Genomic DNA, 13350 nt, shown 5'->3' on the forward strand with positions numbered 1-13350 from the left:
TTGATCCCCAGCACTGCATAAAGCTGGCATGCAGCTGCATGCCAGTAATTCTAGCACTTAGGAGTTGGAGTCAGAAGCTCAGCTTTATCCTTGGCTGCAGACAAGCTCAAGGCCAGCCCCACGCACCTGTGGCTTCCCCTCAACTCTGCCACTTCCCAGCCTCCCCAAGATCCCGGCTGCTTCTGACAGTCCTTTCAAAGTAAGCCCAAAACCTCAGTTTCCTTAAAGAATTGTTTTCCATTTCCACTTTTGGGCTCACATTGCCAATTAGCAGTCACTCCACCTAGCCAAGCACTTGATTTTTGTACCAATACGTATTTGCTCCTGGTTTTGTGTGTCAATTATTTCTCTCAAAAGTATTATAGAAGTGATAAGCTAAGAGACCAGGAGACTAAGGACTGTGCCTTGAGTCTGTATTTCCTGTTTGTCATCATGAGTTGCTTCATGGAGACACTGCTCAAAATAGTGTTTGGTCAACCAGCCTGAGTTGCTGCACCAAATGCAATAGCAGTAAGTGCCTGCTATCCCATGGCTCATGACTGAGCAAGGGCTTTTTGGTGACAAGGCCCAGAAACCCACTCAGACATCTCCATTAAGGTTGAAACGGAAGATAGACCACAGGTTACATAGTTAGACCCCATTTCAATACTATAATATAATGAAAACAAATTACAGGAAATCTAACTGGTTGACATAAGCCAGCCCTCTCCCCAGGCAGCTAGTATTTTTCCCTTGTTTCTATGTCCTTCTGCCTGTTTGGGGTTGCTGGGGACCTCTGTTCTCTGCACATCAGCTTCTTTTGCTCATCTACTGAATGCAGCTTCATTCTAGCCTTTCCAAATGGCCAAAGGGATAAAGACGCAAGCCCCCTACAACCATTGTCAGAAATGAGAATAGGATCCCACCATTGTGCTTACTCGTTAAGGGAGAAATGCCTCCTGACTTGTCAGGTGCACAGATGTTTAAGTGATAATAAGATTCCACAACTAGTTTTAGGCCAAACACATTACAAAACTTAGGTTTATAAGTTCCTAAGTGAAGGTATAACACCTACAAATTTTAAATAATGCTACAACAATTAAATAAGTCAAACTGAAAATTACAGTCAATCCTAGTGAGAAGGCTCAGGTTAGCTTGCCTCCAAACCCAACAATCTGAGGTCAGCCCCCGGAGCCCATGATGAATGGCGAGAACCAACTCTCTCACTTCACCCTCTGACCTCTACACAGGTGTTTCGGCATGAACACACACAGGCAGGCAGGAAGAGAAGAAAGATTATATTCACACACAATTCTCCAACAACTATGCTTATAAGTTTAGGAAAAATATCCAAATACTGTGGTGATTTGTGAAGAGGAAAAATTACAAACTAAAAATTACTGCTGCAAAAATTCTAAATTAGTTGTCATCTAATCAGTAAAACCAGCAACATTTTCTTAGTATATCCCAAGAACTGCCTGAAGCATTTTGCACATATTACTAAACCTTACAATAGTTCTAAGTTAGGATTATTATCTCCATATCAGCATGTGAGAAGACGGAAGCACAGAGAAGCCTGTCTGAAAACAGGCCTAATTCAAGGGCCTGTTCTTGAGACTCCTAAACCACAACCAAAACGGTTTAAGCCAGTGACACACAATTAAAAGTTCAGTCAGTACTAGCCATCACATTCACACTTTACAGGAGAAACCATCAGATTTATTCAATAGATGCAAAAGAAATAAGAAAGCCCAAATTCAGTATCCATCCCCGATAATAACAACTTTTCTCCTACTGAAGACAGAAAGAGGCTTCCTTGATCTACTGATAAAGAGCATGCCCAGATGTTTTGCTGAATGATCATGAACTTGAAAGCTTTCTCTTTGACACAAGGTCAGAAATACAAGTGGTAACAATTATCAGGATTTGTTTTTGAGATTGGGCCCCACTATGCAGCTCTGGCTGGCCTGACACTTGCTGTATAGACCATCTGGCCCTGAACTCATAGAGATCCACTTGACCCTGCCTTCTGTTGTACTGGGATTAAAGGTGAGCACAGCCATACCCTGCAACAGTAACCAATCTTAATAAAAATTCTGCCAGAAATACTAGAAATATAGGAGATAAGAAAAATAAAGGGAAAAAATTAGAAAGGGTTAGAAAGAAAGGGGGAGACTCCTTTATGAACATGGTGCCCTGTATAGGAAATGAAAAGTAACAACAAATTAGCCTAAATGAACACAAGAAGCCAAACTGCTGGGTACAAGATCAACTGAAAAAAAATTACATTCCTCTTCAGTTAGCAACAGTTATAAAATCAGCTTTTCCCATGGTGACATTAAAAAATATATATATATATGAAGTACCTAAAACAAAATATATACATTAATGGAGCAAGTACCAAGTTTTATTGAAAGGCATTAAAGAAGACCTAAATAAATGGAGAGAAACACCACTCTGTGGAGGAGACAGATTAACACTGTAGAGATGTCATTTCTCTCCAAATTGATTTACAGACTCAGTAAAGTCTCAATTAAAATCCAAATAGGTTTTTTTCTAGAACTTGACAAGCTGGTTTTAAATTTTATATGGCAGTGCCAAGGGCCAAGAGTGGGTAGTCTTGGAGAAGAAGAATAAGGTGGGAGGACTCTCTGTGCCAGACATAAATACTTATTAGAGAGCCATCACCATTAAGGCTGAGTAGTATTGGCACTGGGCTTGATAAATAGACCCATCCATGGACTGGAGTGGAGGGACTGCAGACAGACCATTCGGCGTTCCTTTGATATATGCTTGGGTGGTAGCTCAGATCAGCAGGTAAAGAGATAGACTTGCAATAAACAGCTCTGGGATAGCTTAGTATCTGCAGGGAGAAACATGAAATGAAAGCCCCACCTCACACTGAGAGCGAGAATCAATTAAGTCTTACTAACCAACCATACCCAAATAGCAAAAGTCTGAAGATTCAGAGGGTAAGGCAGAAGAATGACTTCATAGCTTTGGGTGTTGGTAAGGGTTTCTTAAAACAGACACAAAAGCCATTAATAAGCAAAGGGTTTATAAATTTGAGTATGTGACAGTTAAGATTGTCCATTCAAACACATGTTAAGGGACAAGAGGACCAGTTGACAGACAGTATAGAGCTGACAGTGAACTGGGAATTCATTTATTTTTTGTATTGGATTTTTTAAAAATAACTAATTTATTCACTTTGCATCCCAATCATAGCCCCTTCTCTCCTCTCCTCTCCTGGTTCCACCTTCCCTTCCTCTTCCGCCTATCCCTTTTCTCCTACCCTTCAGAAAAGGGCAGCTCCACCAACCACAACCAACCCCAGCACATCAGAACGCATAAGGACCAAGTGCATCCTCTTCCTTAGGGGCCTGGCCTTCCCCACCATGGGGAAGTGATCAGAAAGTAGGCAACAGAGTCCATATAAGATATAGCCCCTGCTCCCCTTACTAGGAAACCCATATGAAGACCAAGCTGTCCATTGGGTACATCTGTGTAGGAGGCCTAGGTCCAGTTTGTGCATGGTTCTTTGGTGGATGCTTCAGTCTCTGCAATCCCCTTTGGTCCCTGATTAGTTGGCTCTGCTGGTCTTCTTGTAGAGTTCCTGTTCCCTCCAGGTCCTTTTATCTTTCTCCCCTCTTCCACAAGGCTTCCTGCACTCCACCCAATGTTTGGCTGTGAGTCTCAGCATCTGTTTTGATCCATTGCTGGGTGGAGCCAGTCAGAGGACAGCTGTGCTAGGCTCCTATCTGCAAACATAGCAAAGTGTTGTTAATACTGTCAGGGGTTGGCTTGCTCCCTTAGTGTGGGTCTCAGGTTGGCCAGGCATTGGCTGGATATTCCCTCAATCTCTGTTCTATCTTTGTCCCTGCATATCTGTAGGCAGGGTAAATTTTGGGTCGAAACTTTTGTGGATGGGTTGGATATTTTTGGTTTTTTGGAGACATGGTCTAGCTATTTAGACAAGACTGGTCTTGAACTCAGAGAGATCTACTTGCCTCTACCTCCCAGGTTCTGAGATTAAAGGTGTGAGCCACCAGGGCTGGGATACAGAATTTAAAATATACTTTTGAAAACACTTTTGAAAAGAAGATAAAGCCAAAAAGAGAAGACCCAAACAGACCTTTTATAACAAAGGAATGGCCAACAACCTATAAAATGATACCTAATTTCATCAAAGAAATGTAATTTAAGCCATAGTGCCATATTACTACACATGCATCAAAGTGGCACAAGTGACATGTGACCAGAACCAAGGACCTTACCAAAACACGCTGCCTTGCAGTTTCAGAGATCAGACAAGTGAATGAATCATTCACATTAACCTTTGACATGAGTGTTTACATACATCAGACCCAGAGACTGCACGCCAAGGTACATTTTTTCAGAGAAAACCTGCAAATAGATAGCTGCGGTGTTCTTTACAGCATTGTTTGGAATAGCCCCTTTATATTAGTTTGTTGTTGTTGTTTGTCGCTGTGACTAAATCCCTGATGAAAGCAACATATGGAAGGCGATATTTATTTTGGCTGACAGTTTGAGGGGACACAGTCCATCACAGCAGGAAGGCATGGTGGTCGAAGCACGTTGTCACTGCTCACAGTCAGGAAGCAGAGGGAGAGATGAGTGCTGGAGTTCAGCTCACTCTCTCCCTTTCCATTTTTACTCACCCCAGGACACCAGCCAATGGGATGCCGCTGCCCACACCCAAGGTGAGTCTTCTCTGCTTAGTTAAACTCTCAGTATGTCTCCCGGGTGGGTCCAAATCCAATCAAATGGAAAGTGAAGATGAGCCATGTCAGCCCCAACTAGAAGCATCGTAACTGCCTGGCAACATTAAAATCAATGGGAATAAGCCAAAATGAAAAGGGAAAGGAGTATGTGACAGCAACAGGCATCAGCTGGGGAGTCTCCACACCACGTGGGGCAAAAGTGGCCAATCACAAGAAGACCTTGTAGGTTCCCTTTGTATGAATCGTAAAGCAGACAGAAGTAAACTCTACTGTTTAGGGACGGGCCTAAGCAGTGCAAAAGGCTGCAAGGAGAAGCAATGAGTGTTTATGTCAGCTGCCATAGTGGGTCCCTTACCCACCAAGAGCCAGCTAGAGAAAGGAGGGGCTTACCCCATCAGAGGGTGCAAGAAAAGAGGAGACTTCTAAGACTCAGCAGTGTTAACCAGTGTCCAGCTGATAGTCATCTTTATGTGGAAGTGGTGTGAAAATTTTTGTCTCATGCTGTACATTTTACAGTAAAAAAAAAAAAAAAAGTACCTGTATTCAGCTGCTTATAAGCCTGCATAGCCAGGCCAGCCTGGCTTTTCTGAAGTCTGCCTGCAAAGAGTTAACTTTTCTCATTTTCTGCCTCTTTCTTGGATACCAATCAAAGCCATAGGCATGCTGGCACTAATCCACATGATCTTTGTCTGCAGAACCCTCGCACCACATCCTGCCCTTCTCCATACAGCCTCCTTCAGACTTCCATTGCTGACTCTAACTCAGCACTAGGACTTTCTCTTTTCTCCATCCCCCTCCTTCCAGGGGCTTCTGGGATTTGCAGCTTGCCTGCCCTGTAGTTTTTCTCTTAAATTCTAATCAAATGGTGCCCATGCATTAAGAACAAGCAAGCCACCACCGCCAAAATCCACTATGTCCAAATGCAGTCATGCCAAACAGATTTACAGTTCAAGGGTGTTGAAAAATAATATAATAAAACCTCCACCCAGGTTTCCCCTCTGCAGGCTACAGCAGGCTTCTTTTGCTGTTTAACCCAAATGGTGCCAAATCACTCAGCAGCATAAAATAACCATCTCAACAAGCATGGGGCCACCTGGGCTGGAAGGACGGCTCAATGGTTTAGAGTTTGCACTTAACAGAGAACCCCTGTTCAATTCCCCAAATCCACCTTGGGCAGTTCACAGCTACCTCTAATTCCAGTTCCAGGGTATCTAGCGCCCTCTTCTGGTCTCTCCTGTGGGCACCAGCACATACCCCCCCCTTCCATCCCCCTACCACACATACATAAAAAAAAAAAAAAAAAAAACTTTAAAAAAAAAAAAAAACATGGCCAGGATGAAGGGGAAAAGCCCAGAAAACGGAGCTCAGGCAGAGAGAAACAATCCCTGCTTCAGGCTAGAGGCCCTAGAGGGTGTCCTAGTAGATGCAGGTCCCAGGGGAACGAGCTCTCTGTGGCTAGTCCATGGATGCTCCCACTTATTTCAGAAAAGATCCACACCCAGCAACTGTGAGGCTGCACGATGGAGGCAGGGGTTTTGCAGAGATGTTGTCAACAAAGACATCTTCCGGTTCTGCGGAAACTATAATTCATGCTATATACAGGCCGATGTCAGAATTCCAAACTAGAGCCCGATTAAATAATTCCTGAAATAGAAGAGCCGGAAATCATCTGGGAGCCAATCGGAAGAGCCGGCAATCTGGGAGCCTTTCATATGCTTAGCTGTTAATAATGAATAATATTACAGGAATGCTAAAGTCATCAAATGTGATGTGGCCCCACGAGGTCTGACTCAGATTTTGTTGGATGCATTTGGTGACAGTAGCCTTCCTTGGTAGGGAAACCATGTTTTTGCAGTCTCCAAGGAGGGGCCCCCATCAGACAGGAGGACCCCTGCCTTCTCATGGCTCTGACAACGCACAAGCTCACAGGGCTCAGCTGGAGGATGCACAGCCTTGGAGATTCAGCCAGAAACTCTAGTTATGAACTAAAAGTTTTGAACTGGCTGTGTGTGGGTTTCAGTAAGCATTGAGAAGAGTACCTAGGAGTGTCTTCAGAGGAATGTTGTTTGTGGGCATCTGCTTGGCTTAGGAGTGGGACAGCTGAGGGCTACTTGGGGAAGACTTCTGAGCTAAGCCAGGCCAGTTTCCAGATCCACCCTCATTACATGGCTTGTGATCTGTAGGGAGGACGGTTGGGGTCAGTGGACTTTTGGCGGAGGCTGGTACCAGCCATTATGCTGTGGCTGGTGGCCAGGGAACCATGTGTGCCTGACAGATGCAATACCAAAGTCCAAAGCACCCGGGCAGAGCTGCCTAGATCCCAGAGAGCAGCAACTGACGAATCTGAGTTATTTGGATTGTTCTGCCCCTCCCTTTTCTCCTCTCGCTCCCACCCTGACGCTGTTGCCCACACTTACACAACTTACCCTATCTTAGTGCTTCCTATGCCCACCCCACCCTCATTCTCTCTGTCTCTCTCTCACACACACTTTCTCCGTTCTTTTCTTTCTCCTTCCTTCCGAGACAGGGTCTCATGTAGTCCAAGCTGGCCTCAAACTTGATATGTAGGTAAAGCTGACCTTGAACTCTTCACGCCCATGTCTCTTAAATTCTGGGATTACAGGCAAGTGCCACAGTACCTGATTTTGTGCTGTGCTTAAGATGGAACCCAGGGCTTCATGTACACTAGAAAAGCATTCTCCCAACTGAGCCCCAGCCCCTGTTCCAATAACTTTTGTTTTGCTCCCTGCTAATTACTGCAGTGGTAAATACCTCTTGGCAACATCTCTCTCGTTTCTATGAATTCAGCACAAACACAATGATATTTCAGCTTTTTTTTCTCCCTCTATGTATTGTCTATGTCAAAAAGAAACAGTTTTGCTTTTTGTTTGTTTGCTTGTTTACTTGCTTGTTTTGTTTTTCAAAACAAGGTTTCTTTGTGTAGCCTTAGCTGTCCTGGACTCACTTTGTAGATGAAGCTGGCCACCAACTTACAGAGATCTGCCTGCCTCTGCCTTCCTGAGTGCTAGGATTACAGGAGTGCACCACCGTGCCCAACTAGCAGCTTTATAATCTGAGTAGATGTCAGTTGGATTTTATCTTGCTGCTCCTCTTTTATTGTTTTGTTTCTAGAAAAAAAAATGAGGTCAGATAATTAAAAGAAAATGCCTATTAGAAAAAAAGCACTAGAGACTGAACATAGGCCTAAAAAAAAAAAGATAGATGTAATAACTTGTTGGAAATGAGGTTCTGTAAAGAAAGCCAGGCCTCACAGATGGATACCTATGACTGTCATGCAAACTTCTGTCAGAGAGCTAAAGAACTAAGAAACTGTAGAGTAGAGGGAAACATAGCCATTTGATTTCTTTTCATTTTCACCATCCCAATTCCATTCTGATCCAGATAAGCAGTCATTCTGAGATGTTTAATTGACATAGAGAGAGAGACAGATTTTTAAAAATTATTATAGTATTCAGTGTGTGCGGTACTAGTGTGGAGGTCAGAGGACAAACTGAAGACATCATTTCTCTCCTTCTACCATGTGGGTCCCAGAAATCAAACTCAGATTTCTTTTTTTTTTTTAATTTTATTTTTTTCTTATCAGTTACATTTTATTAACTCTGTATCCCAGCCGTGTCCCGATCCCTCATTCCCTCCCAGTCCTTCCCTCCCTCCCTCATCTCCACCGTGCCCCTTGCCAAGTCCACTGATAGGGGGGACCTCCTCCCCATTCATCTGATCCTGTTTTATCAGGTATCTTCAGGACTGGCTGCAAAACTCTCCTCTGTGGCCTAACAGGACTGCTCCTCCCTTGGGGGGTGGGGAGGTCAAAGAGCCAGTCATTGAGTTCCTGTTAGAAATAGTCCTTGTTCCCCTCACTATGGGAAACCAATTGGTTACTGAGCTACCACAGGCTACATCTGAGCAGAGGTTCTAGGTTATATCCATACATGGTCCTTGGTTGAATGTCAGTCTCAGAAAAGACCCTGTGCCCAGATATATTTGGTCCTTGTGGAGCTCCTATCCTTTCCCCATCAGATTAACTCCCCTTCTTTCTTATGATTCCCTGTACTCTGCCAAAGGTTTGGTCATGAGTCTTTGCTTTGAAAACATTGCTAGTTAGAGTCTTTCAAATGCGCTCAGTAGACTCCTGTCATACGTTCAATGCACATCCCATCTGTCTTTCTAAACGAGGATTGATAATCTTAGCAGGATGGGAAATGGTGAGCCCTAATATATTCACCAGATTGCCCCAGTAAGACTACCCCAGTCAATGTCCCCACCAGCTAATATAGTATCACAGCACCCTGGCCTCTGTTCTTAACACAATATATTAATTTTTGCTGATATAACAAGAAAGTTTATATTTTATTTAATATTTATATTTTATTTAATAAGTTTATGTATTATTTACTTATTTATTTGCTTTTCTTTGAGAAGATTGACTGTAGCTGAGCCTGCATGTCTGTGAGTTAGGCTAAACAATATGATGATTCCCACAGAGGGTTGGCTTCACAAAATAAGTGCTCATTCTCACAGTGGGGAGAGGCGTGGGAGGCAGCCTATGGTAGTTAGGCACTCAGATTTCTTCTTTTCCATCCATCAGCTGGGGCCCCAGAGTTCAGGCCATAGGAAAGGGGAGAATGGGGCTGGATCAGGAGGTTGTAGAACCTGGCCCAAACAATGTCATCCACTGATCCCTTAAGACAAGGAGGTTGAGAGATAACAGCCTGGCTGTTCACCCCTCTCCCTCCTATTCCTTCTCAAAAAGGAAGAAAATTAGTGAAAATTAAAAACTCTCGCCAAACAAACAAAAAACCCAAGCAGCAGCAACAACAAAACCTTCTTGCTAGCTGTTGAACTGTCCTCTGTAAATTTCCCAGTCCTACCCTCACTCCTTTTGGTCTTTGCTCTTCTTGTTGCTGGGCCCTTGGGTAAGTCTCTGTGTCTTCTACTCTCAGGTCACTGGGTTTTATCTGTTACAAGTATTTATTTTGACCTGTCTGCCTACTCCATTTGACTTCATCAAGACAATGACTTTCTCTAATCAGGAACCTAATTTTGATGTGCTCTACTAAAGCAGGGTTTGTTTGTTTGTTTTTTGCTTGTGGTTTTTGCTTCAGAAACTGTGTTTCTTTTGAAGGAGGTGCAGGCATATTTAATCAGTTCAGCCTCCTTTGTCAATTTCACTATTCACTCCCAGTTTGCAAAAGCATCACTTATTTGGGTGCAGGGAAATAGAAGCACCTCGAAGACACAAGGAAAAAGACCCCTTTAAAAACAATTTCCTGGTCCCCAATTCTCCTTCCGGGCCTCCAGTCCCTGCTGCTCCACGCCTGCAGTCAGCTCTCCAAAGCATGCATGGAAATGTACCAAGTTGTTTGGAAAGCCCTTTCAACTGGCTGAAGAGGCACATAGCCAGCTCTTGGAGCTCGAGTCTATTCTTGGTTGCAACACTAAGAGCTTGCCTCTCTGAACTAGGAACTCTCTCAACACCCACGTGGGTCTTGACTTTAATCTCTTGCTCACACCATCTGGCTCCTTGCCTGAACCCTCCCCGAACCAAACACCCCTTTGCTTATTCTTTAAACTTAGCCTGGGCCTTAATTCCAGAAAGCCTTCTCTGACATCCTTCTGCTCCACCTTTGGGCTCTCCAGTATCCTGGACATCTTTCTCACTAAACTTACAATACTGTATTGCAATGGCCATTTTCCCATCAAATGAACTTTTGGACGATCTCTCACAAAGGACAGCTCTGCTCTGGCCTTAATTACTGCAGAATAGAATGTCCTGGCTACCCCCTGCCCACTGTGCTTGGCTTTCTTGTCCCAAATTCAAGGTCTTCGGGAGGTTTGAGGGTTGAAAAGATTTCCCCCTGCTAAGATCAGCTGGTGTGACTGTGCTCTGGTATGCTATCCAGGATGCATTCCCAGCTGGAGACAAGGTTTCATGGTCCTTAGCTTCTGCTGTGGAGGCAGGGGAATGAACACAGTGCATACTCAAGTGAAGATCAGGATGTTCTGTTCTGCCTGCAATGCACCTCTTCCTTATTACCCCATTTAGAGGTTGGATCTAGGAGGACAAGAGGCAAATAAGTAAGAAAGCAATGGACTAGCAAAGAAGGAAGGAAGAATCCTCCAGCTCATGTTGACCCTGAAGCCTGCATAGCTCAGTGCTCTGCTGCCCCCTTGTGTCCAGAGAAAGAAGAACAAAGAAAACTCCGGATCAGGTCCAGCTGGTGTGAGAGCCGTCCGGAAGAACACAACTCTGCTTCCCAAGGGCGTTTTGTCTTGATATTTCCTGGAAAGATGTCCAAGCACCCCAGAAGGGTACCAACGAAAGATAAAAATATGATTTCACCAAAATCTAACTTGGTGAGACTGTTTTGTTTTGTTTCTTACAGAGCACAGGGAAGGGGATGCTTACAGGAGCACAAGTGGCCCAAAACAGCTTCATCACCACAAAAGCCCCAACCCAGCATGGATAGTGACCTCGTGGAAGCTGGGTCGTGGAGTCCTGCCTTTGATCAACATTTCCCTTCCGTATTCTCTAGCATTCCCCAAGACCACTGGCAGCTAGGAAAGGGATTAATAGCTGGAATACCAGGGGAGTGCCTTCCAACCCTCCCTAGGGAGCATCCGTGGCGTCATTATCATCACCAGAGACCTGGCTACCACTGTATTGTACTGCTCTGGTTGCCATAGCTACAGGGCAAAGTCCAAGCAGAATCTTGTTATGGCCAGAAGAAAAGGCACCTTATAGCCAGTATCCACAATTAGAGACAGATATTCAAGAAGTGACCTGAAGAGAAGGAAGGGTTGATGAGTTAAAAGCCAACTCCTGTGTGGGGGCCTCAGTCTGCTCCATTCTGGGAGCAGCTACATTCTGCCTGTAGATCCTGCTTCTAGAAACATTTTTTTCTTTTCTTTATAAAATGTATGTGTTGTGTGTGTTAGTGCTACTTTTTTAAGCATCTACTTTATTGGTTTCTTATATCTCTACCTCCTTTACAACACCCCAACACTAGGTAAGAGAGAAAGAAGGTTAGAAGGGAATGGGGACATAGCTCTCTTCGGACTTAGTTCCAGCTGGCTAGGGTTATGTGTTCTTTGGGGAAAATACCAATCTCAGTAGTCAGGACATCTAACAGTCCAGCAAACCAGCAAATTATCAAGCAGCAAACACAACTGCAGGATGAACCAGCGGCAGCCTTATTCCTCCTTCTACCCTTCTTCCTCTCAGGCCTCTGGCATTTATACCCTTTCTGAGTCCTCAGAATTCCACTCACTGCAGCTGTCAAAGACCATGTCCCTCTCCAAGCTTCACAAGGCTATTACCAGCTGGCAAAAAAAAAAAAAAAAAAAAACAAAACCCTGATCAGCTGTTGATAAACTAAAGCAGCCCCATATCCCACACTTGGGATTAAAACAAAACATATTTACATAAGATAACTGAGTATTTTTTTTTAAGAAACCAAAACTTCCATTGTGTGTACGTGTGTGTGTGTGTGTTTTCATGAGTTTATTTGCACAAATGTGTCCAGGTGCCTGCAGAGACCAAAAGATGGTGTCAGATCCTCTGGAACTGGAGTTCCAAGCAGTTATGAGCTGTTTAACATGGGTGCTGGGTTCCATGTTATCCACAAGAATAGTAAGTACTTTAACCTGATGGTCTATCTCTCTAGGACCCTCCCTGACCTCTCTGGACAGAATCTCATACTATAACCCAGGTTGTTTTGGTATTTGCTATGTAGCCAAGAATCAGGCTTTAAAATCAAGGAAATCCTCTTGCCTCAATGATGGGCTTGCAGGCATGAGCCAACACACCTGTCTTCCAGAAGTGATTCCTGGTCTGCTTTTGAGGAGTTCTGCCCCAGGGTGAGGAGGACTTGGGCTCAGCACCAGGTACTCTCTGCCCTTATGCCATTTGTCTGTGAGAGTTCAAGGTCTGATGTGTTTCTACCAATTCCCAGTTCACGGCCTTCCCCAGCCTCTGTACCTCAGTTATTCCCTGTGGTACTGCTCTGCTTATTCTTTTTCATGGGTTCCCACATAAAATTATCAGATTTTATTTATTATTATTTTTTACTATTATTATTATTCTATACCTTCCCATCCTAACTAGAATGAGAGCAGAATCTTGCACAACAGGAACTCCGTGTGTTTCCTCCATAAGAGCCCTCCCAGAACAAAGGGAAGGCAAGTGGCATAATCAGTTTCTATGAGTATTATGCGGGATTCTGTCATGGCTCTGTAACATACATCACCAAGTCAAAACATATGTTGAAGGGATTGGTATTCGGTATAAGACCAAGTTCTCAGAACAAGGGAAATTTATTTTCTCCAGAGAGACAAAGGGCAGGGAATAAAAGACAAAGACAGGAGATAGAGGACAGGGGAGAAGGGGAAGGGAACAAGGGAGAGGAAAGAGATATTTGTCCTAGAGGAACAAAGGACTGCCTCGGGATAGAGAGGAGACAGATGTGGCCCATAGGCAAATGGCAGTTTAAAAAGGTAAAAGGGGAAACCTTGTGTTACGATGAGTTGTTTAATTTTAATTGGCCAAGTTAATTAGAAGAGCCAAAGGGGCTTTTGATTTCTGGACCTCAACACTTTGATAGCTGGA

The sequence above is a fragment of the Psammomys obesus genome, unplaced genomic scaffold (assembly GCF_907164565.1).
Source record: "Psammomys obesus unplaced genomic scaffold, mPsaObe1.curated_primary_1811, whole genome shotgun sequence".
Lineage (NCBI taxonomy): Eukaryota > Metazoa > Chordata > Mammalia > Rodentia > Muridae > Psammomys > Psammomys obesus.